Genomic DNA, 26,914 nt, shown 5'->3' with positions numbered 1-26,914 from the left:
ACTTGTAACACCCTGGCATACCACAAGTGCTCCTTGTCTCACGCTGGACTTTTAGAGGCAAGGCTCTAGGCTATTTTATAGTTGTAAAATATGCTCTTTTTTAGTTTTCTCTTCTACAGTTTAGTCCAGGCTATTTATAGTAGTGTATGGCAGAGAATAAATTACTTGATGCTTATCCACTTTGAACCTGAAAGTGTCACAGAGACTCTGAAAACTAGTATCATAGCAAATAGACTGCACTACAAGAAATGTTAAAAGTCCTTCGGATGAAAGGAAATGATACCAGATAGAAATACAGATCTACACAAAGAAATGATGAGCACTGGAGAAGGTAACTACGTAGGTAAATGTGAAAGATTTTAAAAAATGTAATTCTCTTTTAAGATAATCAACTGTTTAAACAAAAATAACAACAGTGTATTGTGGGGTTTACAACATACATAAGTAAAATACATGACAACAATAAAGGCCAGGAGGGGTGAAATAGATGTATGATATAAGGTTCTTTTGCTGGTGTAATATCACTTGAAATTAGATTGTGTTTAAGTTGAAGATATAGACTATAAAGACTAAAGCAAAAAGTAGAATAACAAAACAGTTATAGTGAATAACCCAATAAAGGAGAAAAAAATGGAATCACAAAAAATATATTCAGTCTAAAAGAAGGCAGAAAAATGAACAAAGGAACAATGAACAGAAAAAGGAGCAAAGGAACAATGAACAATAGAACAGATGGAACTAATAGAAAATAGCAAAATTATCAACTTAACTCTAATCATGTCAATAATCACATTAAATGTAAATGATCTAAAAAATCCTAATTAAAAGGCAGACATTGTCAGATTGGATGGAAAGCAAGACCCAACACACTTTAGATACAAAGACACAAAAACGTTAAGAATGAGAGGATGTTAAAAATATACCATGCTGATGCTGACACTAGTCAAAAGAAAATGGGTATTGCTATATTAACATGAAACAAAGGAGATTTCAGAGCAAAGTATATTACCAGGAATAAAGAAGGCCTTTTCATAATAATAAAGGGGTCAGTTAATGAGGAAGATATAACAATCCTAAATGTTTATGCCCCAAATAACAGAGCTTCAAAATATGTGAAGCTAAAACTGATAGAACTGCAAGGAAGAAACAGACGAATCCACAATTAGAGATCTCAATACCTCTCCTTCAATAATTGCTAGAACAAGTTGAAACTTAGCAAGGATATAGTAAACTCAAATAATGCTATCTACTACTATTACCTAACTGACTTTTCTAGAGCACTCCACTAACAAAAGTAGAATGCATATTCCCTTTAAAGTTTACATGAAACATTTACCCAGAGATACCATATTCTAGGCCAGGGGTCAGCAAACTGTGGTTGTCACCAAATCTGGCCTGGTTTTATATGGCCTATAAACTAAGAATGGTTTTCATTTTGAAAGATTTCTAAAAAAGAAAGAAAATATGTGACTGTATGTGACCCACAAAGCTTAAAACATTTTACTATCTGACGCTTTACAGCAGTGGGTCTCAACCTTCCTAATGCCGCGACCCCTTAATACAGTTCCTCATGTTGTGGTGACCCCCAACCATAAAATTATTTTCGTTGCTACTCTATAACTGTAATTTTGCTAGTGTTATGAATCGTAATGTAAATATCTGATATGAAGGATGTATTTTCATTGTTACAAATTGAACATAATTAAAGCATAGTGATTAATCACAAAAACAATATGTAATTATATATTGTGAAATTTTATTTCTAATTACAAATAAATGAAATTTTGTCTTGAAGCTGGGTACTCATATGTGGGTGTATCTGCATATGGGCGGACCCGCCTGGAGACGGATAGAGGAGTGGTGTCTCGGTTCCTAAGACCATCGAAAATAAGTGTTTTCCGATGATCTTAGGCGACCCCTGTGAAAGGGTCATTCGACCCCCAAAGGGGTTGCGACCCAAAGGTTGACAGCCGCTGCATTACAGGAAAAGTTTGCTCTCCTCTGTTTTAGGCCATGTTTCAATACACTTTAAAGGATTCAAGTCATGCAAAGTATGTTCTCTGACCACAATGGAATTAAATATTTGGAAACAAAAAAGCATGTTTCTGTATGACCCATTGATTAAAGAAGGAATCCAAAGTGAAATTAGAAAGTATTTTGAACTGAAGGAAAATAAAAATACAACATATCAAGTTTTGTATAAATGAAATGCCTATATTAGAAAATACAGTCTCAAATCAGTGACCTAAGTTGCACCTTAAGAAACTAGGAAAGAGGAGTTAATTAAACTCAAAGGAGCAAAAGAAATGAAATAATAAAGATCAAAGCTGAGATCAATGAAGTAGAAAACAAAAATCAATTGAAAATATCTATGTAGTCAAAATCTGGTTCTTTGAGGTCAGTAAAATTGATAACTTTTAGCCAGACTAGTCAGGGGAAAAAAAGGCATGAAGGCATAGCAGGAAGACAAATATTAGGAATGAGAGAGGTGAGAGAATTACAAATTCTACAGATATTTAAAGGACAATAAGGAAATATTATGAACAACTTTAGGCAAAAATACTAATATAATAATAATAATAATAATAATAATAATTCAACAACTTAGATGAAATGGCCAAATTCCTTGAAAGACATAAACTACTGAAGCTCACTCAATAAACTGATAACCTGAATAGTCATATATCTGTGTTTTAAAAAACTGAATTAATGGTTCAAAACATTCACACAAAGAAACTTCTGATTCATAGGTCTTCACTGGTGAATCATTCCAAACGTTTAGGGGAAAAAAGTAATATTATATATAAACTCTTCCAGAAAAGTGAAGAGGTAGGAATATTTTCCAATTTGTTCTTTGAGGCCAGCATTAACCTGCTACCCAAACCACACAAAGACATTCCAAAAACAAAAAGGAAACTCAGACCAATTTCCCTCATGAACATAGATGTAAAAATTCTAAACAAAATTTTATAAAATCAAATCCAACAGTATATAAAAAGGATAATATTGGGTGGGGTTAATCCCAAGAATACAGGATTGGTCTAACATTCAAAAATCAATCAATGTAATTCACCAAATTAAATTAAAAAAGAAATCTCAATAGATGCAGGAAAAAAACATCTGACAAAAACCCAATATTCATTCCTGATTTTAAAAACTCTTAGCAAACTAGGAATGGAAGGGTGCTTCTTCATCCTGATAAAGGGCATCTACAAATAGCTGCAGGTAACCTCATACCTACTGGTGAAAGACTGCATGCGTTTCCCTTAAGATTAGGAACAACACAAGGACGTCTGCTCTTACCACTTTTATTCAACATTGTAGGCTCCGACCAGTATAATCAGGCAAAAAAAGAAATAAAATACATTCAGATTGGAAAGGAAGAAATAAAACTGATATAATCATCCATCTATTCCACTTGGTGGTATCTACAAAAAGCTACTAGAACTAACAAGTAAGTTTTTAGCAAGATTTCAGGACGTGGTAAATATACAACGATCATTTATATTTTTACATTGTAATAAATAATTGAAAATTAAAAGACAAAAAATACATAGCAAAAAAATATGAAATATGTAGGAATAAATCTGACAAAAGGTATGAAAGATCTGTACACTGAAAACTGCAGATATTACTAAAAGGAATTAAAGATTATTTAAATAATTGGAGAGATTTACCTGGCTCATGTATTCATATTGTTAAGGTGTCAGCTCTCCCAAAATTGATCTATAAGTTCAACACAATTAAAATTAAAATTCCAGTAGGCTTTTAAAAAATTGACAAGCTGATTATAAAATTCATATAGAAATGCAAAAATCTAGAATAGCCAAAACAACAAACTTTGACAAAAAGATCCAAGTGGGAGGGCTGACACTACCTGATTTTAAGACATTATAAGTCTACAGTAATCAAAATAGAGTGGTATTAGTATAAAAATAGACAAATAGATCAGTGCAACAGAATCCAGAATCCAGAAATAGACTCGCATATATAAGGATAACAGATTTTTGACAAAGTGCAAAGGTAATTCAGTGAAGAAAGAATCAATTTTTTCAATACATGGTGCTGGAAGGACTGGATACCCATATACAAAAATATGAACTTCAATTCATATCTCACACCATATACAAAAATTAACTCAAAATTGATCATAGACCTAAATGTAAAACCTAAAATTTCTATACAAATTCTAGAAGAAAACATAAAAAAATTTTTGTGACTCTGAGTTAAAGATTTCTTAGATGTGACATCAAAAGCAAAATTTATAAGTGAACAAACTGATAAATTGGATTTACTGAAATTTTATGAACTTCTATTCTTCAAAAGGTCATTGCTAAAAGAAAGAACAAACCACAGACTGGGAGAAGTATTTGTAAAGCATATAATAAAGGATTTGTATAAAAATATAACAAACTCAAAACTCAACCATGAGACAACAAATATCTCAATTAAAAAAATGGACAAAAGACTTGAACAGTCACTTCACCAAGAAGATACCAGGACAGCAAATAAGCGTATGAAAAGGTGCTCAACTTTATTAATCTCATTAGTCTTTAAGGAAACACAAAGTAAAACCATGATGGGACAACTAGATATCTATACACAAAAAAATGTTTATACATCTATTAGACCAGCTAAAATGAAAAGTGGTGTTGAGGATGTGGAGGAAATGGAATTCTGATACACTCCTTGTTGGAATGTGAAATGATACAATCAGTTTGAAAAATAGTTTGGCTGTTTATTAAAAAGTTAAACACACAGCAACATATGATCTGTTCTTCTCATTCCCAAGAAAAGAAAGCATGTGTGCCTACAAAGATCTGCACATGAATGTTCATAGCAGCTTTATTTTGAGGTCTAAAATTAGAAATAACTCAAATGTCCATCAATCCATCAGTGAATGGATACATAAACTGTGATATATTCAAAGAATAGAATACTACTTAGCAATAAAAGGGAATGAACTATTGTTACATGGAACAACATGGAGGAATCGCAAAATAATATTGAGTGTAGAAAGACAAAAAATTGAGAACATACCACATGGTTCCACACATATAAAATTCTAGAAAATACAAACTATAGGGACAAAAGACAGACTAGTAGTTGCCTGAGAAGAGCGCTGCGAGGAGGGAGGGATTATAAAGCGGCGGGGGAACCCTTAGGGATGATGGATATGTTCACTGTCTTATTCCGGTGATAGTTTCACAGGTGTATACATGTTAAAACTTATCAATTGTACACTTTAAATATACATTAAAATTTATCTACTGTAAAATATGTGCAGCTTATTGAATATCAATTTTACCTTAATGCTTAGTAAATATATACATTTAAAATGTATCTAGAATAAAAGGAAAATAGTTTCAATTGAAATATAAAAGGGAATTAACATTTATTAGAAACATACTAAGGGGCAAGCAGTGGTAGGTGTTGTAGTATACACAAACATATCATTTTCTGTGTGCCAGGCACTATTACGTGTACTTTATATACAATAAGGTACTGAATCCTCACAACTCCTTGAGGTAGGGACTACTGTTCTCCTCATTTTTCAGATGAGGCAGTGGAGACAAAGTCACACAACTGAGTGAGGGAGCTGAGATTTGAACCTGGGCAGTGGGGTGTTTCAGTAGATTTTCATGACACCCATTAAGCCACAGTTTTATTTCCGTTTACAAAGTGAGACAACTGTGTTTCACGAAAGGCAGTAACTTTTTCAAAGTTACAGGATTTGTAAGTAATGTAGTCAAGATTTAAACTCATATTTGTTTTACTCCAAAATGTACAGTCTACACTGGATTACCTCCATTTAGATTTGTAGTTAAATAGCAGGGCTGACAGATGCTATAAATCCTACTGATAACGAATAGCTCAGTCTGTGCTACCCCCTTCCCCCACACATCTTTACCCCTCAATAAGTTTTCTGGTATGTTTGCTGGATATAGATTAGAATATACATAGCACCAATAGGCAACTCTGAGCTCAAAATTATCTGTTGCTTTGTTTTGATACAATTCCATTTTCAGTATTCATAGTATATCTGTATCTGTTGAAACTAAGAAATTGAATATGTGACTTTGGAGGATCTTTTCAGGCTAATATTAAAGCCAGTAACATTTATCTACTTCCATATATACAATTAAACAGATATGTTCCTATATCTGGAGGAAATTGTTTACTTGTCCATGAAATCTTCCTTTTGTGTATGTGTATGTGTGTTTTAATTATGGTTACTAGTCTGGAGGGATATGTTTTAAAATGTGACCGAAGTTGCCCCAAATGGATTTTCTTGGTTAAAGTCAAGAGAGGAAGCAAGAACATAGGAACATTTCTAAGTTTCTAAAAAGTTATTCCATTATTGGATAAGTTCAATAGACATAAAACTTTTATAATAAATTGCTTTTAGGTGACTTTTGGAGGCAAAATAAGGTATCAGTTAAGAAAAGTATCATTGGAATCAGATCCGGACTCGAATCCTGGCCCTGCCTACTTACCAGCTATGTTACATTGAAGATGTAAATCAAGTTGGGCCTCAGTTCTGCCCAGCTGTGAAATGGGTTAGAACTACCTCATAGAATTGTTGTGAATACTAAATGAGATAATAAATATTTGAGCACTTAATATAGTGTCCAACATACTGAATAAATATTCCATTGCTTGCTATTATGAAGATGCTTTTACAGAAATATAGGAATCCAAAGCCATATAAGATTAGATGATGAAATGATAAAAGTATCTTATGATCTCCTGTTTACAGAAAATGCATCACATAGATCCCAGAAACTTAGTTCAGAGATTATTAAACTTGATCCTTTCCTTTTTAAAGAAACAGGTATGAGAGCACATTCTAAAATTGAATCCTCTTTAAAGGTGTTTTCTATTTATATATTTCCATAGCCAAGATTTGCTTTGGGCATAGAGATTTACATTGACCCTGACAATTTTACATTAAAGCAAAATCCATATTTAGGAGCTAAATAGTTTGGATGACTTGTGTTAATGTATCTTTTATATTCAATAATTTTTGAAGCCATAGCCATTATACAAAAGTGCATTAGTCACAGAAAAGTTGCAGATATTTATTTTGTGTGTTTTAAGGCACGTAATTTGCATAAGCTGGTTAAAACCACATTGAATTAAAAATTCAGAACACTGAGTGAGATAATCCAGAAAAACTAAGTCTTTCAATTTTATTCAGTTTGTTGTTCTCACCCACTAAGGGGTCAGCCAAATTGAAGAGATGTTTAATAAAGGACAGCTTTGTCTGACCTGAAGGAAAGAGTTCCAAAACTAGATCTCCTCCTTTGAAATTGCTCTGAAATTGTTACTTCATCTTACAATCAATGTTCATACACAGCCATTTGATTTTCTTCATTGCATTCTCTCATAAGTTCATAGGGTTTCAACCAATTTCTATATGATGACTTTCACAGGTACATCAACAGGCCCACTAACTTATCAAGAAAGCTTGACTCTTCTATGTTCTAGTGATGTCCCACTTAGATCTGACATTAAGTTCATTTTTTTTTTCTTCAAGCTATTTCTTCTAAATTTCTTGGCTATTGTTGAGAACACAATTTGTTTTGGACCTGCAAGCTTACAATCTTAGGTTCATTTCCTTCCTTTTTACCCTTTCCATAGGTAAATAATTGCTAAACTTGTTACTTCTTTATAATGTACTTCAGATTTGTTCCCTTTCATTTTTAAAATGCCCATTTAATCCAAGCTCTTAAATGTCAGGTTTGTATTATAGCCTCTTGTATTGTGTTGCAGCCTCTTGGCAGTCTCCCTGGCCCCCATCCTGTCTTACTTCCTACCCCACTAGCCTCTCGTACAAAACATAAAATACTTTTCATCAAACACAAGTGTTGCTGGGTGAATACGGAAAACACCATTGACTAAAAAGGAATTTAAATGAAATCTCCCTTCCTTTGAGTGATTCTACCTGGAAGGAAAGGAGAAGAGCAGAACCTTCAGGAATTGAATCACAACTTAGACAAATACCAAACGGGAGATTGTTGCTAGGAAGAGACTGATAATATATGATAACCATTGGAAAGGTAAAAGGAGACATAAAATTCAACTCTTGCTAGCCATTCTTTCTTTCTTCGCCTTCCATACACCTCAGCTGGGAATCTATAAATGTGCAGTATTTATTTGTTTGTGTTACACTGGTCATTATAAAGTTATCTAGGAGCCTGGGAGAGCAGTCTGTTCTAACTGTAGTGATAAAAAGAGTTCAGTTCACACCAACTATCTTTCTTCTGTTTAGCAACATCCTACATTTAAGGCCTTTTAGTTTAAGCCCATTACCAGCCCTTTTCCTTTCTATTTCATTTCTCTTTACTCTCCTATTTGTGTTCTGTGTTCTATCAGATATCACGTCTGGGAGATGAACTGCCTGTTCCTGACCTACAATGGTTTTGGATATTGCTGTATCTCTAGGGCCTTGAACAATGCCTAGCACATAGTGAGCACCAATAAATATTGGATGAATGAATGAATATCTTTTTTCTGTGGCAGTCCAAATCCATCACCACTTTAAAAAATTCTACATAAGATTTGCCTATTTCAGTAAACTTCTATCCATTATCAATCTAGTTTTGAATCACTTCATTTTCCATATCCCCTCAACAATTGTTTATAGCATGCACTTCATTATATACTTTTATTATGTTACTTTTTACATACTCCCACCGCTTTTTTGTATATGTTGAATTTTCAACCAAAAGATAATGCCTAAAATGTTATATATTATACATGCTTCAATGTTATATATTATACATGCTTCCTGTGCTGCTGAAAGGTGGACATTCAATAGATGGATGGCAGCCTTATTCATTTTAACATATTCTCTGGATCAGTGTGGCCCATTTTGAAAGGGAGTTTAGATACACAGGTTCTAATATTTGCTATTTTGCTCAAATATTGTAACTTTGAATAAAATTGTTCCTTCAGTGTTTAGTTTTAAGAAGAAATGAATACAAACAGTTTCCTAAAGAAAACACAGTGTAAGATTTTCAATTAGTCATTCACCCTCTGGCCTCTCTCCATCTACAGTGTCTTCTGGCAACAATAAAATTGGGCAACCTATACATTAACATTTTAAAGTTACAGAAGCATCTATCTGTATGTTGGTAACATTCCTCCAGAAATAATTAATGTACTTAAAAACTCTGGACTGGTCAGTTTAAATATTTTCTTGGAATTGCGATAGAAATGTCCATGTAACAGAGGCACTGAAATAGTGTTATACAGAAAATATTACTAACTATTAAAAAAAAAAACTAAGTTCTTTATAGAGGAGAACCAGAGATAATACCCTGGAATTTTGCAGTGCTTAAACTATTCCTTAGTTGTCTCATGAAGGAATTAATGTAGTGGAACATATTCAAGGAATGGCTAAGGGGTCAGAATAAGACTGTACACAGTGTAAGATTTTCAATTAGTCATTCACCCTCTGGCCTCTCTCCATCTACAGTGTCTTCTGGCAACAATAAAATTGGGCAACCTATACATTAAAGCAATTTCTAATGATGTCAAATAAACAGCTGTTTCTAGGTCATTTCTATTCCCTCCTCCATGAAAGTGTACAACATTTAGGTTACTCCACACATTTCCCTAATACCTCAAAGTGTTTGGTTGCCAAAACCAACCGGGTAATAGTACTCCTTGCCTTCATGTAGTCATTCTAAGCACACACAAAATCAGACATTAACATGAAAATATGAAGGGACGAAAACATCAAACCAGAGAATTGAGTTTTAGTTTTACTGACATTTATATATCACATTTCCTGTTTATGATTTCAGAAGTGCAACCATGCAGTGCTTCTATTAAAAACAGAATTATTGAGAACAGTTTGAAGATTACAATGACAACTTACCCAAAGGAAAAAAACATTAAACTTACTGCTTCCTTCATTTGTGGAATTGCTGTCCTGTGTAAAAAGCTAAATATTTTCCAAACATCGTTTACTAATAATGTAGTTAAGAGGGAGCTTGATGGCTTTGTGTCCCTAAAACAAGCAACCACACATCTTAATTCTGAATCTGACTAGTTAATGGAATAAGAAAACCAAGCCAAACCCCATGTGTGTGCATGTGCGTGTGTGTGTGTGTGTTTATATGTAAAGGTATATAGATATATGTATATGTAAAGGTAATGCTTGCAAAATTTTGCTTTTTTCTCATTTTGAGGTTTCTGTTGACCATTGTTATGCATTCATTAACAACTCTGCCTGGAGGAGAGAAAGGGTTGAAGTGAATACAATGAAATAAATGCCCTTTTCTTTCACTATTGTTCTCTTTGAAGCATAATTATGAGTTAATTTATCTTTTGGTGACCACTTCAGAATTTGTGTGCGTGGAGAGAGAAAGTACCTAAGTGAGCAAGGACTGCTAGCTAGACATCAAAATGCATGTTCATTTCTTGGCCATACAGATAAACTTATTCCCAGCCTCCCTTGAAGTTAGGTGTGGGCATGTGACTAAGTTATGGGTAATGGAATGAGAACGGGAGTTATATGCACCACTTTGAGTTCCCTCACCTAAAAAACTCCCCTTCTTACAGACTGAAAAAGAGAAGACCCCCAGGGAGACCTTGGAGTTTGATACTGAAAGACTAGGTTCTGAAAGATCTTGGAAACTAAGTATTGAACTACTTGTTTATTTTAGCAAGAAACAAATTTGAATTGTTAGCACATTTTGGGGTTGATCTGTTATGACAACCTACCCTAATTAATTCAATACAAGCACTTATATTTACAGTGTCCTTATGATGAACAGCTAAAGGGGACACCATTTACATCCTAATGCATATAAATGGCATTTCCTAGAGCACAATTAAGAGGCTACAGGTATGTATACATATGGATAGGCATAAAGGTTCCCCCCAGCAGTTGTGCAATGATGTAGCTCCACCAAACTAACTCCAACTTCTCTCTTGGGTTTTATTGCATATGAGCATCCATTTGTGTAAAGGCACTTCCCTGTTGTGTCTGTGGTAATAGATTAAGATGGAATGGATCATCCAACAATAATCTTAAGGGATCAAATCAGACATCATTCTTAGATGTGTTCAACTGTGTTAGCTACATACTCTTATAAACTATGACCCTCTAGCATGCATTGGGTCAAAAGACAGTATTAGGAGAACACCCCCCGCCACCACCACCTTCCCTGCCAGACTTACTGCTATGAGTAATAGCTTTTCTGGGTTTTACTATTCCTCATCTGTAAATGAGAGTTGGATTATATGACCTCAAAGATCCCTTCACTGAAATTCTATGTGACTACAAAGACCATAGCTATTGGTAGAAATAATTGTTAATGTGAGTGTTCCTTCAGATCCCAAATTGATACTATTGAGGTGTTTAATAGTAACTTGAAGTTTTTTGTTTTTTTTTTTAAAGATAGTTAAGTTACAATTCACAATCAAAGAGGCATAACAGAGGTTCTACCCTTCTCCCAAACAAAAACTATTAAATTGAAAAAATTTTTAACTCATTCAGGATATTTTTTAGAGTAATTTTAAAGCAGTGTGTCACCTCTCTGATTTCTTTACCCAGTGGGTAGAGAAGTGTCAAAGCTAATGCAGAATGTGAGATCTATTGAAATAATATATCATATTACCAAAAAAAGTAAAAAAACTAAATAGCAATTTATGTAGTTGTTCACTGAATTTAGCAGTTAAAATCTTAAATTTTACTTCTCTTAATTGTATACTTATGCTCTAATGTTTCAATGTAATAAAGTTAACACTATAGGAAGTTCAGGATCATGCAAAATCACCAAAGTCATAATTATCTTTGTCATAGTTAACTAAGTCATATATATGGCTTAGTGCTAAATCACATTTTGGGTATAGTTGACAGAAATGAATCTTTATTTGTTTGCAGATGGGGTTTGATCTCATGAATTTCAACTTTGGTTAAAACTAAAATATACATTGTCCAGACTTGATGCAGGCATGGAATTGGCTTTAATTCACATTCTTTTGCTGCAAGAGAGCTGCAGAAATATGGACCTCACTCAGGGATGACACTGTTTTCGAAAGAAGAAAGGACAGGTTCTATAATATTGTCCAAAGTGGAGTTTTTATGTTAAGAGAAAGCCATGCGTAGGCTGGAGTAGATAAGAGGAAGGAATTATGGTAGCTTTTTTTTTTCAACAAAAGGAACAAGACAGAAGAGAAAGCCTGCAATGGTATTTTAAGTACTAGTAGACAAATATGGATTCTAAAATATTACAATTGCAAAAATTCAGAAACAATCTTTAAAATTAATATATGGATAAATTTTGGTGTATCCATATGTTGGAATGATATGCAGATATTAAAAACGTGTTTTCAAAATACTCAATAATGTGAGAAAATGATCATTATAAACTATAAATCCCTGATTCCTATCAAACAGGAATCAATCTTATTCTTTCCGACCCCCCTACTCTTCCTTATACCATTTCCTCCCCACTTCCAGTATAAATAGAAGCATAATGGAAGAAATGTTTTAAGGAGAGGTGCATAGACAGTGAATTTTAAAGCTTGAAGGGATTTTAGAGATCACTTAGTTAAAATCTGTCATTTTGCAAAGGAAACTGACACTGTGGAACATTTAATGTCTCACCTAAGGTCTCATTGCCACTTGCTGAAACCTGGGTTTCCTGACTCCCCAAATTTGGCATATTGTACCTTCTACTACAACATGTTACATCTGCGGTTGGGTCAGACCATATTACAGTAGTTCCCCCTTATCCACAGGGATATGTTCCAAGACCCCCAGTAGATGCCTGAAACCTTCAATAGTACTGAACCTTATACATACTGTTTTTTCCTATACACGCATATCTTTCACTTCAAGGAAGCATGTTAGGACGTCTTTTTGGCAATCCAAATTGCCAGCATCACCACTCTTGTGCTAAGAGGCCAAAAGTAAGTAAAATAAGGGTTACTTGAACACAAGCACTGCCATACCAGGACAGTTGATCTGATAACTGAGACGGCTACTAAGTGACTAAGGAGCTTATAGCATATACATGTAGATATGCTGGACAAAGGGATGATTCATGTCCCAGGTGGGACGGAGCTGGACAGCACGAGATTTCATCATGCTCCTCAGAACGGCATGCAATTTAAAATGTATGATTTCTGGAATTTTCCATTTAGTATTTTTGGACCATGGTTGACCCCTGGTAACTGAAACAGTAGAAAGCGAAACCAGGGGTAAGGGAGTACTGAAGGTTAGGCCAAACAGTATGAACTTTATCTTAGTCTATCTTTTTTTTTGGAGGAGGTGGGTACAAGGCACAAAGGAATGATGATGATGATCATACAATATCCATGGAGAGCAGCCATATTTCCTAATAATTCTAAATCTTTAACTTTTTTCTTACTCAGTACTTTAAAAATTCTTGGGGGAGAGCTCAAATCATTTCTTTGTCTCAAATAATATTGAGTAATTGAAGTAAGTAGGTTACAACTTATAACTTTTATTTATCTATTCATTTGCTTTTGTCATTCTCTTCCATTAGAATGTATCTTCCAGGAGGGCAGGCCTATATCTTTTTTTTGTTGAGTCCAGTACTTAGTAAGTGACACACAACAGATGTTTAATAAGTATTTCAATAAGTTCAATAGGTGAGTGAATTAATAAATGATAGCTACTATTAAACTGTAGTAATTCTTTATTTACAAGGTGTGATAAAAAAAATACGGTGAATGCTGCTGCTGAGCGCCATCCAACGGAAAGGCAGGGATCTTCAATATGGGAAGCGGTGCAGTGAACCTTAGTAACAGTGTGTGACACATTTCAACTTGCTTGGTGCAGTCAGTCAGGTGTGAGCTACGGTTGAGAGAAGGTGTGTTTTAAAGTGTGCCGTAAATCATCCTCCATCATGACAACGCTCTGTCTCACACATCATTTCTGGTATATTTCTGTCAAATAAAAATATTACGGCGTGTCCTCATCCATGTTATTCACCGGATCTGACACTGTACGACTTCTGGCTCTTCCCCAGTCAAAATGATTCAGGACATCAAGGCAGCCATGACAGTGCAACTAAAGAAACAAAAGAGGACTTCCAGAACTGCTTCAGCAAGTGGCAAGAATGATGGGAAAAGTGTGTTCGAAGCGAGGGGGAGTGTTTGGAGCGGGATTAATGGCAGTATGTCTTTTACTGTAAATGTTTTATTTAAACATTCAGTATCTCTTTTGATCACAACCTTGTACTTTAACTGGATTTCTTCTGGAAGTTTTCCCAAGTTGTAATCTATCACTATTCTAAATTTTAGAATTGGGTGAATCTGCTCTATTCTTCATATACTTTGCATTTCAGTCTAGCACAATTGAACTGTTTGATAATATTAATTTAGGCACTCTTAAAACTCTTGTGACAAATTTGCTAAGTTTGGGAATGACTTTATTCTGTAATTTTATTTATATTTTCATTCACCGATGAATGTGTACACTTACATCATGAATTAGTGGTGCACATGTGAGATTAAACTGATGATGAGTCAGGAGGCTACACTCTTGGGTGAGCTTGTTTGGAAATAGGAAAAAAGAGATAGTGGTACTTTGAAAAATAGAAGCATTAGGCTGAAATAAGTATACCTTTAAATTTATATCCTCAAATTAAGTCTAAGTTTCAAACCTGACAAAAAAAAGTAAATAATATTTTAAAGAGCAGATTTTTCCTTAAAGGTAAGATACTAAAACAAAAGCACTGAGCCTAAATTTAAAAAATAATCCGTTTTAAAAGTTAGTGTACATAAAATTTTCTCCTTAGATTTATCTGCAATATAAATGTATGTAGAGAATTAAAAGATATTTTTTACAGTGAAATTTTGCCAGATGAAGAAGCTTTAAAATGTTGGCCTTATAGACCATTTGTTTTTACCTTGCTTAATTTGGTCAGTGATCTGGTAATATTCAGTGATCTGACATCACCAGTAAAAAAAGATTTCTTGTGAAAGTAACTGTAAACAATACTTACCTTGTACAGTTGTTATAAGCTTTATAGATCATGTATATAAAGTGCCTAGCACAGGGCCGGCTGAGTGGCTCAGTTGGTTAAGAGCTCGCTCAAGAGTTTGAGCTCTGAGCAACAGCGGTTCGAGTCAGCCCGAGCTGAGCAGCCGTGAGCTGCCAACAGGTGGCGGGATGGCTCAGCTAAAAAAAATAATAATAATAAAAAAAAATAAAGTGCCTAGCACAATAAATGGTGGCTATTATAATACTATATAATATTACTGTGACTTCTTATCTGTTATATTCCTATATATAGGCTGAATTGAAAAAAATGTGAAGTGCAGTCTATTTAAAAGCATTCTAGACTTTTGGATAAAGATGGGGAGTGAAGACCACAAAATCTTCTTCCCCAAATACTTTACAAAATGGGCAAAAAAAAAAGAACAGTAAAAACTTCTTTAACAACATTACTAGAAGTAGCCAGAAAATGTCCACAAGCTAAGCCAATGAAGTCCAAAGTAATAACTATTATTTCAAAATAAATAAATACGGGACAGCAAGAAATGAAATAGACATAGCTAGAAATTGAATTCTCACCAAAAGCAAAGACTGGCAATCCCAGCACATTCTCCTAGTCAACTCATTCATCTGTTCTCCAAGATGTCTCCTAAAGCTCCCACATCTCCCTGCTCCTCAGTTCAAACTTGTTTCATTGGTAAATAGAAGCTGTTCCAAGAGAAACTCGTGTTCCCCACACTATATCTATCAACCTATCATCTCTATATACCCTCTCTTCCTTTATAAAGGATCAACTCTTACTGCTGTTATCTAAGGCAAGCCCTTCTACTTGTGTTCCATCTCATCTTGTCTTGTATAATCAAGGATGGTTGTTCCTGTGATTATCCCCTCCATTTCCTGCACCCTCTATTTCTCCTTCTCTACTGGATTATTCCAATCAGTAAACATACTGTAATATTTCCCATCCTAAAAATATCACCCTAGACTCCATAGCCCCCTCTACTTACATGGTGAGTAGGAGCCCATTTTTCTGCCCCCCTTTATAATAAAACTTTTCAAAGACTATCTATACTTGCAGTCTCCACTTCCACTTTTTACATTATTTCTTCAACCCATTCCAATTAGGATTATTGTCCCCACAGCTCCACCTAAACTGCTCTTGTTAAGATCATGATTGCTTTCTTGTCAGAGCCTTTTCCTCTTCCTAAATGTTTGGCATATTCCTCTCTCTCTTTTCTTCTCCATCAACATTCATTTCCCTCTATGTCATCTCATCCATTTTTCTGGTTTTAAATTTGTATTCTATCCCTGATACCTCTGTTGAACTCCAAACTCATGTCCAACCTTCTGCCCAGGAATTCTACTTAGATCTCTAATAAGGACCTCAAAACAAATCTCTTAATTTTCTTCTCCAGTTCAATTTACTCCTCCCCAAATTTCTTCCATGTCAGTAAACTGCATTATTTTCATCCAGTTTCTCAAGACAAAAACCTAGAAAGCATCCTTCATTTCTCTTTGTGACAGTTATTAAGTTATCTCTTAGCAGTAAACCCTTCCATACTCTGCTTTGTGATGCTGGGACCGAGATTGTGCAAACTACATTTCTACTTTGACAGCTGAATCCCTGCTACAATATGTCATAAGGGGCATTGGAGAAAAACTAGAGTGATGAAGAGGGAACTAAAACTTACTCCTTGTTGGTTTTCTGTACCTGTCAGCGTTGCCCCACTTATGGACCTTCACCCTGACAGTAGTAGTTAGCTCCAAATATCAACTATTTTCCGCTTTCCTATAACCAGCTACAACATATCCTCTGAGGTGCCGGCAGCAAATGGGCAGCACCCCCTCTTCTGAGGTCAGGGTTCCAGCTCTGCTGAGTCTTTCCTCATAGCTTTTGGATTCTAATAATTTCAGGTCTTCCCTGTGTTTTTCCAGTACTAAGGGTAGTAGATCCTTCCCAAGGTGATTCTACTATCTCAGTACTCCCTTTTTCCTTTTTCAGGTCTACACCACCTATTTGACCAATTCTTTATACAGTAGTCCCTCCTCATCTGCAGTTTTGCTTTCTGTGATTTGAGTTACCCATAGTCAACTGTGGTCTGAAAATATTAAATGGAAAATTCCAGAAATAAACTTGATAAATTTTAAATTGCGTGATGTTCCGAGTAGTGTGATGAAATCTCGCGCCATCCTGCTCCATCCTGCCCATAACATGAACCTTTCCTTTATCTAGCATATCCACTCTGTATTTGCTCCCCTGCCCATTAGTCACCTAGTTGCCATCTTGTTGCTCAGATCAACTGTCAGAGTATCAAATGCTTGTGTCCAAGTAACCCTTATTTATAGTAGCCTAACGCTATGTCACAATGCATACGTCATATTCACCTCACTTCATCTCATCACACTGGCATTATATCATCTCACATCATCACAAGAAGGGCAGTACAATAAGATATATCAAGGGAGAACATATTCACATAACTTTTATTACAGCATATTGTTATAATTGTTCTATTTTATTATTAGGTATTGTTGTTAATCTCTTACTGTGCCTAATTGATAAACTTTACCATAGGTATGTATGTGTAGGAAAAAACATAGTATACATAGGGCTGGGTACCCCCTGTGATTTCAGGCATCCACTGGGGTTCTTGGAACATATCCCCCACAGTTAAGGAGGACTATTATACTCAATTTATCGCTACTGAAATACTCAGCAGTAGCCAGATGGACTCCTCTAACGCGCATATCATTTCTCTGCTTCTCATCATACTTAAAACAAAATCCAAACCCCTCAGCAGGGCCTACAACTCCTTTTGTGACCTGCCCTATCCACTTTTCTAGTCTTATCTCTTACCACCTTCCAGTTACTCATTTGACTTCATATTTGATTATTTCTTTAGGAGCAGTTCCTGGAAGTGCAACTACTGTATCAAAGATTTAACATCTTTTTAGACCCCTGAAGGGTAATCCAGTAATAGATGAGATTGTAAATTTTATTGCACTCTTAGCAACACTGGTTATTAGCACTTATTTCTGATGGGGAGACTTTCTGTAATTCAACTTGGTAAAGCTATCTTTTTGCTCATATAATCATATTAATAACTTTATTACCTGAAGGACTTACAATTCTTTGTCTTCTCCATGATGCTTAACACAGAGCCTTGCCCACATGTTGAAGAAATGTACTTTTTATTGGCTAAGGCAACATTTATTCTAAAATAAATTATATTTTGAACACATAAAAAAGTGAATAAAATTAACATAAAGAAGGATCCAAATTATTTTACTTAATGAAAAGATGGTATTTAGTTCTTAATAAGTAGACAAAGCATTATTACTATCAGCTAGCAATATCGTATTTTATTTATTGAATTTATTCCTTTATTGAAATCATATTGACTTTACTATTTAATATGCCATTTTCACTATAGCACTTTCTAAAATGCTTCTAAATGCTTAGTTTATAAAGAAAAAAATTCACTAGATAACTACTTGGAAATAATTTCCTCAGCCATGCCTTCATCAAGATGACTAGAACCAGAATGGCTCACTTCCAGTTTTCTTTTATGTTATCATTACTATGAAGTCCTTCTATAGATAGGGTAATAAGCATTCTGGCATACAGAAAAATATAATCTGTAAACTATATGACACAGCTGAGTTGGGGCTGTTCCTCCTTCAGAACTGCATTACGTAATTTAAAAGTGTTTACTTAAGCTCCTTTGGGCTGCCTCCATGGTAGCTGTGAAGTCACAAAGAATCAGGAACAGTTTCAGCCTTATAACAAACTCTGTTAGTTTAACGTGAACGATGTCATTTTTTTAAATCATTGTTAATAAGAACCTTTAAAAACAGATGTACTTAATTCATTTCATGTGTTTTGAAAGCATGCTACTTCAAAACCATTAATACACACAAAAAACAGTGTTCATAAATGGACACTTATCTAGATGTACTTATCATTATCTAGATGTATTTATTTTAAAACCTATATTTTATAGTATGAATTCAGTGTGATTTTGACTCAATATAACTATAAATAATTATGCAAAATATAGAGGTATTAGACAGTTTTTAGGAGAGTATGAATTATTAAAATGGCCTAAGCACTATTCCTAACTCTAAGTCGTAAAGGAAGTCTTTCTAAGAGAACATCAAAGATGTATAAATTATATCAGCTTTAGGAGAATTTAAAAAGATACTAGGTTATAAGAAAAGATTATTTAATCTTGGTTACCCAAGGAAAGGTAGTATTTTCAGTTCCTTAGAGAACTCTTGAGCCCCTTTACCAACTAAATAACTGTACTGGTTTTAAAGAAAAATAATGCAATGTGCATTGTAAAAGTGAGAGAAGAGTCATTTAAATCTTATAATATTTAAGTGTTACATCACCTTCAAGGAAACAAGCAAATTCTTATAAAATACCTAAAATCACAACCATCCTTTGGAATTATTGAGTTTTATGAATAAGCAAGTCCAAGTCAACATCCTGACATCTAAAAACATAACAGTCCGTTTTTAGAAATGTCATTGTTTTAATTATGTAACATGAATTTATTATAAAATTACTTATTAGAATAATCTCAATAGCATTTTGTTTAACTTTGAGAAGGGCATGCCAGTGATGATGACCTTGTGAGGTCAAAAGTCAGGGACAATTCAAGGAGGGAACAGAAGAAACTTTTAGGACCTGATCATTGCCCTGGAGGTATAGCCACTGTGGGGTTCCTACCCAGCTTAGGAGAGACAGGTATCTATGTTCAGGAGGCCTGACCTAGAGCTGGGTGGTCTCAAGAGAGAAGGAGGGAAGGTTATGAGACAAACTGCCTACTCAGAGTGGCTCATGATTAGTTTTGCTGTAACAATGAAATGTTTGGGTTTTTATATTTCGTTCTAATATCAAAAAGACGTTTATTTGGTTTCTTATGTTTAAACATTTTTAAATATACAACATTATTTACAAATTGAAGTTAATGTGTGGTGATTTTAAATGCATTACAGATTCTTTGAACACTCCTCCCATTAAAAGGTAGTCTAATTCCCCTTTTCTAGAATATGTATGGCATTAATGATTTGCCTCTAATGAATAGAATCTGATGGAAATGATGCTGCATGACTTCTAAGATTAGGTCATAAAAGGTGATACAGCTTCACCTGGCTCTCAGTGTTGGGACCCTGGAACCCAGCAACCCTACTGTAAGGAAGCCCAGACCAGGAGGAGAGGCCAAGTGTAGGTGTTCTGGCCGACTGCCCCAGCTAAGGTCCCACCCAGCCTTCTGTCAGTCCTAATCGCTAGACGTGCAAGTGAAGAAGCCTTTGGATGATGCAAGCCTCCAGCCTATGAGCTGCCCCAGTTGATGCCAAGTGGATTAGAAACAAGCTGTCCCTACAGAGCCCTACCCAAATTGCATATTCATGAGTAAAGTAATGTTGTTTAAAACCACTAAGTTCTGGAGTGGTTTGTTATGTACTTGAGTCCCTGCTTCCAGTAACTCAGGTGAGCTGTAACAAGTAGATAGGAGAGGGTAGAAGCAAAAGAAAAACCCTTTCCCTCCACTTTTTCTTGTTTCCTTAGCCAGACTGAAATCTTAGCATCTCCTAGTACTAAGTGTTGGTGATTAAGTGTGGTTTTTGAAGTGCCATTAGGAACAGAAAACACCATCATGAGGACCCAGTCTATCCAAACTCCTTTTTCTTGACGGCTTAGTGACTGAGGAGGGAAAAGAGAAAGCTTGATTCCCTCCACTGCTCCTTTTCTTCTCCCTTAGGTATCCCTAGTTTCAAATATGAGGGGGAAACAAGATTTAATCCTCTCCTGCCCTCATCTCCCTCCTGAATTAGAATCTTCTGAAAGGTGCTTTTTCACTGCAAGAGTACACAGCCTTCTCAATCTGATAAGGGGACCAAACCAGCAACATATTTTCATTCCTAATCAGGGAAGCAGAATTTACTAATCAGAGTTATAAACTAGGGACACCACTCTGTCTTTAGTCACTCATCACTGTCCTTCAAAGTTTCCTCTGGCTCTTTCTCTTTCCCTAAAGGTGGCCAGTCGCCAGGGTTTCCTTCTCAGAATCCTCACTGAACACACTTTCTGGTCCACTTATCCATTCCTGTGGCTTTAGCTGCTACCTACATTTTAATGACCGCAAAGAGCCAGACCTTCCAACCCTCCTGGGATAGTTCCCTGATATCTCCACAGGGACGAATTCCAGAAAGACAAAACAGAGTTCCTCCTCCTGGACCCGAGGCCCACTATGCATAGTTCATACCCTAGACCAGAAACTTGGGGATCCTTTGCCCTTGCCCCTACACAGCCAGTTTCCCAGTCCATTGACTCTTTTTAATTACTTTTCTTGAACCCCTCTTCTCTCTATCCCCACTCCCACTAGATATACAGCATTGGTCCTAGTCAATTCTTACTTAGATCACAGGCTGTTTTACATTCCTTCTCTAGGACCCCACCAGTATAATCTTTTCAAAGACTTGTAATCTTTTTACACTTGACCATACCTTTCCATTAAAAAAATCTTCTCATGGTTCTCCCCTTCCTATATAGGTTTTAGTCCAGAGGCCCAAAAGTCATTTACTCAAAAAGCAGAATAGACCCTTTAAAATTGTAATGCAAAATTGTATGGATCTATAGGTACTGTTTATTTTTTCTGGAGAGAGAACACATTACTTTCCATACTTTTCAAAAGGGTATGTGTACCCCAAAAGGCTAAAAACTTATAGGTCTCAGGCTACCATGAGCACAGAATACAAAGCCCTCTATGACCTGGCCATCCCCAACCTTCCAGCTTCCTTTCTCACCCCTCTTTTCACTCCCCTCACATACCACCCATACTTATCTCACCTTAGTTCTTCACTGCAGGCCTTTGTACCTGCTGATTTGCTTCTCATCTTGAGAAGCTCTTTCCTTCTTAGTTGGCCTAACTTTTGCCATCCAGGAAAACACCTTCTTTCAAGACACACCTCAGGTCACGCTACCTACAGAAAGCTGTGCAGTATAGAGGAGTGGATGTGCACTCTTGCCTCCCTGAAGCCAGCCTAGCAATTGCTCTTTCTCTTAGCATCTACCTCCTGGATTTCCAAATTGGGGTGGGGATAGGAGAAAAGAAAATAAAACCATAAAGTAAGGCTTATAAAACAAGCAATGACTGATCATTGTTCAACACTGTAGAAGAACCTCCAGTTGTAATATACATTTTTGTAGTGCTTTCTTGCAAGGGAGAAATTGGGTGGTAAACGTAATTTATAATTGCCAGCAGATTTTTGATAAATCCCCCATACACCTTCCTGTTACAGAATACTGTATAGGAATTTTCAACATCCAGTTTTCCTTTATTTTATACTTAGCCATCACATAGTGTTAATCTTATAATTAATAAACAAGGCAGTTCTGATATTCTGCAGTCTACTCAGAGGAGTACTAGTCACTTATCTGAATTACTGTTCCCGGTTGATGCAACACCACCCAAAAATGACAGCCAGTCATCATGTGTCCCTAAAATTCCCCATCTACCCTGGAAGATGTTCCAACTTTTTGAGATAAACCGTGTTCTGACTCATCTGCTCCTGAAACCTGATAATGTCTTACAGCACAGGCTCTAACAGTCAAACCTTTGCCCCTTTCGAAACAGTTGTCTTTTAATTTTTGCCTTTAACGCAGCTCGTTCCCCTCCTTGGGCCGGCGGTTCTGAGCGAAGTGTATTTCCCTGCTAGGAACGCATCAACTTATAAATAGCGCTCACCGCTCTGAGTCACCAAAACCCCAAGTTTCCGCAAATAGCTTATAAGGACTGCTGGAATCGCATCCCCTGGAGCGGTGACAGACTCCTACCACATACCCGCGGCGCTGGACTGTAGGCCCGCTCCTGTGAGCGGGTGTCCGACCACCCGGCGCCCCGGGAACGCGGGCAAGGCCATCGATTCCTAGCCAGGAGTCAAGAGTGCCGGACCTCCAGCGCGCGTACAGCGCTCTGGGGACGCAGCCGGACTTGGCCTTGACTGCTCAGGGGCCGTCCCCGCCCCCTCCCGAGATGGGAGCCGCGGGGGGCCGGCACCAGCCTCCGCCCTGCACCACCCGTTCACACAATGGGACTCCTCGGGAGCGGGCGGCCGAGGCTCTTGCTGTGGTCCCAGGCCCGGGACTCCTGGCAGCTGGGGAAGCATCTAGGGGCTAGGGCCATTAGGAAAACCCCTGTCTATCCTCCGTCCACTCCCACACTTCGAAATGGCTGCGTCGCGGATACTGGGGGCTGTGGAGCAGAGATGGGGGAGGGAGCGGAAGTGCCACCCCCTGCAGTCCGGGGACGGTGACGTCACCGCTACTGTCAGCCTGTAGCGGGGGCGTCTGCCCGTCACGTGACCCAGCCCCCCCCTCCTCACCGAATCCCGCGCGCGCGCTCCCTCCCCCAGCCCCAACTCCCACCTCTCCCCCGCCCCTTCTCCCCAACTTTCGCCCTCCCAGCTCCAGCACTGCTGTCAACAGCGCCAGCTCCGCCCCCTCCCCCGCGCCCTGTGTAACCGCCACGGCGGCGCGGCGGGCGCTAGCGCTCAGGTCCCGGGTTCCTGGAGGAGCGTGCCCCCTCTGTCTCCACCTAGTTCCCCAAATCCCGGCGCGCTGAGTGTGTGGGCACCGGAGCCAGGGTGCTCAGCGGCGTGCGGCGATAGCGCAAAAAGCTCAGCTGTGCCACAGCAGCCTCAAGACGAGGCGGAGATGCCAGGTCTGAGCTCCGAGGGGGCGAGGCGCGCTCAGCGGCCTCCGGTCCAGGGCACGGCTCCTTCGGGGGTCGGCCCCCAGGCGGGAGCAGCAGCAGGAGACCCGCCCTCTACCCCAGCCTGGCGGCCCGAGCCTCCACAGTGCTCGCGCCTCCGCGCTCCCTGCCGCCTTGGCGGTGCACGCTAGTCCTGCCTGGCTTCGTCTCCGGCCGCAGCGCGGACACTGGCCGTACCACAGGGGGCTTGGCGCGGACCGCCTCCTTGAGCCCCCTCGACCACCCCGCCGTGGACTCCTGGGGTTGCAGATTTGATGGCTGTCACTGCTGCGCCGCGTTCTATTTTCCCCCTCAATTCTCTTCTAAAAGTAGAGGCTTGGGGGAGGGAAAAGAAAACCCAGTGTAGAAAGGGGCTGCACGGACTGACCTGTCAACGGCGGAGGAGGAAGACCCCTGGTCAGGGCGAGCTCTCAAGCCCGTGCAGGGACCGGAGCTCTGGGTTCACGCGGAGCGGCGCGGCAGCAGCTGTGCCTCAGCCAGGTGTCCCCCCTCGGCAGGGCCCGCGCTGCCGCGCCCGCCCCCTCCCCCGGCGCCGCTGTCCCCGCCCCATCGTCAGGGACCAGGGAACCCCCCAGCTTGATTTTTTGTGCAGTTTCAGCAAAGCTCCGAGGAAGTTGGTCCTTTTGTTCCACTATTTATAGATTGCGTCAACATTGCGAAAAGGAGAAGGCGGAGCGGTGGCCCCTCCCCTCCCCCCGCCGGCTCCAGGGAGAGAAAAGCCCCAGCACACGACCTAAGTACACAGCGCGCTAGTCGCTCGCTTGCCCCGGCCTCTTGCTCGCCGCTTCCCCCTCCTCCAAGCCCGGGCCTGAGCGCTGCCAACCCCGTCACGTGCCCGCCCGGGAAAACGAGCTCCGTGGGGCTGTGCGCAGCCCGCCAGGCTCCGTGGCGGCGGCAGCTGCCTCGTTCAGCCGTGCACCTAACTCGTGGGTTCCAGCCGCGGCCCAGGCATCGCACACAGCGTGGGCACCCTCGCCCTAGCCACCCGGCAGGGACCCCTGGGTCCGCGGCTTGTGGGTGTGCTCGCTAGTGTTCCGCGCTTCCGCCCTCTTCTTCCTCTCCCGCTTCGGGAGCGCTACCGCCCTGGTCGCGGAGTGAGAGCGCGTTCGGGCCTCGCCTGGGAGCCGAGGGCCGGACTTGGCCCCGGTGCGCCGCTTTCCCAGGAGTTGGGATGCCGGTAGCCCGCCCCCCTTCCCCGCGCCCCTCGCCCCCGCACGTTTCTGTGAGGGCGGGGGACTGGGGGGTGCGGGGGTGGCTCAGCGGACCGCTGGCTGGCCCGCGGAGCGCGGGAAGCGCGGTGAGGGCGTTCCAAGACGCACCGCCTAGACGCTCTCCCTCCTCCACAGGTGCAGCAAGGCGTAGCGCGAGCTCACTTACCGCTTCTCGGACCGCTAGGGACCAAACAGTTTGCAGACCTGAGCCGCAGTGGCGGGAATTTAGCGTTTGCGGAGTTACTGGAAGTTAGATCTGACAAAAACATTCGGACTTTCTTTCAAAACCTGATGACGAAATGATAGGCCCCGCCATACCCCCGAAGTGAAACTGAGCTCCCTGCCGGCCTAAAGCCTGAGTTCCTGAGCTCGATGTAAACAAGGAGGGCGACAAATACGAGAGGAAGGCCTTATAACAAAACCAAGTGAAAGTAGCTAGTATGAGTGTAATTTACCTTCGCAGCTTCGGGTCTTTTCCCTTTAGTGATCACGGATAGGGGTAAAGGCCAGCTGAGCAGGGGCGAGTGCAGGAAGCGCGTCGGACCTTTCCGGGCAGCTGGACAGTGTGGTCAAGTCTGGAAGGGATATGTTATTTTATAAGGGGTTTGGAGAGACTGTTCCCTTGCTCTCACTCTCGTTTGGGCCTCAAGTGCAGGCCGGGGAAGGGAGGCGGGCCTGCGCCGCCCCCCCTCCTCCCCAGCCGCGCTTCCTGCCCGGCACTGGGCTTGTGCAAACCTGGGAACGCTTTCTCAAAGGCCACACCGTGCAGCAATAAGTTTTCCTTTATCTGAAAAATCTTTCCAGGTTTGGGCCTTTTTTTTTTTTAAGGGGGAAACCTTAGGCCTTTGAGTCCATCAGTTTAGCAATGTGTGCTTCACTCCAATAAAGAGGGAGGCCAGAGGAAGTAAAGCGAACCGGCTCAGTGGTTGCTGGGTTTCTAAAGCGAGGAGCTGAGAGGACCAGCAGCAAATTGGACGGCGCGTTGGTCCCTCACACCTGATGCTCCTCAAAAGCCTGGTGCAGGAGCCCGTCTAATTCCTCGGCTCCCGCGCCTTCTCTCTCGCTTTCCTTCCAGTGTAGTGAACAGCCCGTCCAGTCCTCTTCTAACCTTTGAACTGTGCCTGGTTGTGTGTCTTTGAAAGACACTGCCCGCCTAAGAAGGCAAATTCGTTTCCGCGCCAATTTTTTTCTTTTTTCATTTTTTTCAATTTTGTTACACCAATATCTACAAAGCACGTTTCTTTTGAAGAAGAAAACAAGCTTGGAACAGGGGTGCCCAGGCCTCAGCCTTAGAGGTCCTCACCTCCTCACCCCGCCCCGCTTCCGGCCGAGCCGTGGTGTCCCCGCCACTTGGTCGGGACACACGCTTTTCACTCCCACTTTGTTCTTCCGCAATCTTCCGAGCTGCGGAGAGGAGGGAGTGAAAGCAAAACGAAAGCACCCGGGGAGCATCAGTCGCAGCAGCTTCCCTGAGCGCGGCCGTGGGAGGCCAAGGTCTGGGATCTGGAGGCTAGGGTGAGCTCCCGAGCTGTGCTGAAACCTGGTCGGGGTAGTCCTCGCCGGGCGCCCGGGAGCTGCCCCGTGCCCTGTCACTCCTCCTCCCTTTGGGAAAAGCGAACACGTTTGATAATATACCAGCCCAGAAGGGAAAGTTTGGCCTGGGTCTTGAGTTGTAACTCTAGACTGATTGGGACCCTGCGGAGGGGACGCAGAGGCAAAGGAGTGCCGTGGCACAAGAGCTAGCGTTGGCCCTCAGCGGAGAGGCCCGGGCGAGCGAGAGGGTGGTGAGGACGCGCCAAGGCCACCGGGGACTGGAGGCCCTTGGAATTTTCCTCCACTTAGGTTGGATAAGCACCCCACCTCCCATCAAAAACCAGAGTTCAATGCGGTACAAAAACTTCAGGATACTTTGGTGACAACCTCCGCGCTCG

General features: G+C 39.8%; 1 long non-coding RNA gene across 3 annotated transcripts in view; it reads right to left on the bottom strand.

Annotated features, from left to right (window-relative positions):
- Positions 1–25,627, bottom strand: part of LOC109387132 (uncharacterized) — a 65,978-nt gene extending 40,351 nt beyond the window's left edge. For 2 of the 3 annotated variants that reach the window (XR_002124912.1, XR_002124913.1), the window contains exon 1: positions 24,140–24,364. This is a non-coding gene — a long non-coding RNA (uncharacterized LOC109387132). Of the gene's footprint in view, positions 1–24,139; positions 24,365–25,438 lie in introns of those variants that run through there. The other variant, XR_002124914.1, reaches the window with a different exon arrangement.
- Between the last annotated feature and the right edge of the window lie 1,287 nt (positions 25,628–26,914).

The sequence above is a fragment of the Hipposideros armiger genome, unplaced genomic scaffold (assembly GCF_001890085.2).
Source record: "Hipposideros armiger isolate ML-2016 unplaced genomic scaffold, ASM189008v1 scaffold_148, whole genome shotgun sequence".
Classification (NCBI taxonomy): Eukaryota; Metazoa; Chordata; class Mammalia; order Chiroptera; family Hipposideridae; genus Hipposideros; species Hipposideros armiger.
Note: the sequence above shows the minus strand (reverse complement) of the source record. Positions and strands in the feature narration are given on the sequence as shown.